Below are 3,301 nucleotides of genomic sequence, written 5' to 3'. Positions count from 1 at the left end.
GGTTTGTGTTATATAGATGAGAGACTAGTACTGTGCCAATGTTGAGGTGAAATTCCAACAATCACCTTGCCCCTTTAAGGAGTAAGGAGATCTAGAGTTCTTTTTTTCTTTTTTTTTTTTTAATTGAAATATATTGTGAGAATACCATGTTTCATTTTCTAAATTTATTATGATATAGAATTTTTTACATTTACTAAATTAATATTAATATTTATTTGCTGATATAATACGATACTTTGGAAGAGGGTGATTTAATTAGAGATGACCAGTGGGGCTACTATAGTTGTAAATGAAAAATTAATCGAATTGATTAGTTATCTAGAATGTAATGCCGTGTTTTCTTTTTCTATTGTTTCCTCTTTAACTACTAAGCTGTCTTATATGTGAGTCGGTTCACCCACTTTGACTATTTCAACTTTGAGTCAAGATTAGCTTAACACACAAATACATACAATATATGTAGCCAAATATACAAAAATATATCACTTAAATATTTTAAAATATATAATCTAATTAATTTTTTTACCTATTTTTTGTGTGTATAAATGTTGTGTTAAATTTTGTGATCACAATTTTTTTAACTGAATTTTTTATTTTCTGAATTCTATTTTTTTAATAAATAGTAAGATTTGTTCCAAATATGTATAAGACACAGTTAATTGCTATTATCTTTAAGTTTTGTCAAAATTATAAATACAATTAATTTCTCTTCTTTTAATAATTTTATGAATAAAAATATTAAAAATACATATTTAAAAAAAACTAACTAAAAGATATATTTTTCATAAAAAAATGAAAAAAATATTTTAATATGATTTTAATACATTTAAAACTATTACGATTCAAGTGTTACGATTTTTTAATTCTTATCTACTTTATTTAGCAATTTTAATGCACTTGTTTCGTCCTTTTTGCAATAAAGAGATACCCTGATTTTCCCTGTCAATTTCTTGTAGCTTCTAACTTTATTGTTAAGAGTGTTTACAAATGTCCCCCATGACACCAGAATCACACCTTGAAGTGTCTGATCCAACCACTAGAATCCAACTTATTTGAACCGGAGCAAGAATAGGAATTTTTTTAAAGTATATATTTACCTTTTAAAACATATCAAATTTCCACATTATAAAAAAAAAATTAAATACCACTTGTGATCCCTTAACTTAATCTCAATTAACGTTTTAGTGATTTATCTTTTTTTATCATTTATTTTAATTTTAAGTGACAATTTGATATTTTATGTTTTAAAACGTCAACAATGTTATTTTTTTTAAAAAAAAATTCATCAAAATTTTCAAATAAAATCCATAAAATTAATTATATTTTGTAATATAAAATATTTAATCAATTTCGTAATTAAATCTTCAAATAAACTCATATTTGTCATTCTTTATTTAATGTTGTTTGAGATGAAAATATGAGTCTATTTAAAGATTTAAGTTATGAATTTGATGAAATTACATTATATTGAGGATGATAATTAGTTTTATGAGTTTTGTTTGAAATTTTTTATAAGTTTTTTGAATTTTTGCAAAAAATAAGAATAATATTGTTGACATTTTAAAACATAAAATATCAAATTGTCACTTAAAATTAAAATAAAGGACTATATAAAAAAAATAAAAATAAAAGACTAAAACTAAGTTAAGAAACCACATGTAGTATTTAATCCAAAAAATAATACAAAATTATCCCATTTTTTAGTACTATTAGATCATCTTACTTTTCATATGCGATTTTCTGAATTTTTTTTTTAATTTTCAATGCAAAACTTGAATTTTTTCCTGTACTATTTTACATCTGTCACTATTAAATTTAATACATGTGTCATTCTTTTTTATGATGGGTGTCTCGATCGATATATTATGCTACCATCCCCTCAATGCCCTTCTACCATGTTGGGGTGCCGATACAGGCCTATTTCACATTGTGTTAAATAAGAGAAATACACCATTGTCCTAGAAATGCCAATATAACTCTGTTCCACATCTTATTCAAAATACTCATTTAAACTTTTTTACGAAGACTAAATAAATAATAATAACAACAATAATAAAAAATACAAAAGAAACAAGTCAACTTGAAAGATTATATGAAATTATCCGGAACACAAATTGAAGAGGATGAAAATAACTTTTTATTTTATTTTACTAAAAAAGATAAAATAAATAGTTTGAGTAAAATAAAGAATAAGAATATAATAAAAAATATATAATATATTATTTTTATTATATTTTTACATTTGACCTAATTTATTATTACAAAACTGATTAATTAAATAAAAAATTATTATTTAGGTTAAATATCATAGTGGTCACTTAACTTAATTTCAATTCACATTTTAGTCTTTTATATTTTTTTTCTTCTCGATTTGGTCATTTATTTTAATTTTAAGTGATAATTTGATATTTTATGTTTTATAATGTCAACAATGTTATCCTTTTTTTAAAAAAAAAACATCAAAAATTTCAAATAAAACTTATAAAGTTAATTATATTATTTAATATAAAATAAATTTCATCAAGTTCGTAACTCACATCTTCAACTAAACTTATATTTGTCATTCTTTAGAGATGAAAATATGAGTTTATTTAAAAATTTAAGTTATGAATTTGATGAAATTGCATTATATTGAGAATGATAATTAATTTCATGGGGTTTGTTTAAAAAATTTAAATTTTTTTTTGAACTTTTGCAAAAAATAAAGATAACATTGTTGACATTTTAAAACATAAAAGATCAATTTATTACTTAAAATTAAAATAAAGGATCAAATCAGGAAAAAAAATCTAAAATGTTAACTAAAATTAAGTTAAGGGACCACAGATTGTATTTAATCTATTATTTATAAAGTTTTTTTTTTTTAATTCTACTTATTTTTTATATGAGACTTTGAGATTTTCCAACACCTCATCCACAAAAAATAAAAACCAACTCTTCGTAGATTTGATTTGTTTGCATATGTTATTTTTGTAGATACTCCTTCTTGTCCTCATTACTCCATAGGATCATTTTTAGAAGATTTATCAGCTTTAATTTATAAGAAAAATAACTTTGTTTCCCTCGTTTAATGTTACAAGAAATGATTACTAATTTATTATGAAGAGATATTTGAAAAAACATTTTAAAGTTTTTATAATAAATAGATTTTTGGTTTTTGATGTTTTATTTTTTATGTTATTTATTTTTATAATTAAGTAAAAAAATATATTTTTAAATGACAATAAAAAACTTAAACATACTATCTATATCATAATAAATATTACTTTAAAAAAAATAAACGTCATATTTAAATTTCAAT

Source organism: Cicer arietinum, chromosome 6, assembly GCF_000331145.2.
Source record: "Cicer arietinum cultivar CDC Frontier isolate Library 1 chromosome 6, Cicar.CDCFrontier_v2.0, whole genome shotgun sequence".
Lineage (NCBI taxonomy): Eukaryota > Viridiplantae > Streptophyta > Magnoliopsida > Fabales > Fabaceae > Cicer > Cicer arietinum.
This window is presented reverse-complemented; position numbering follows the sequence as displayed.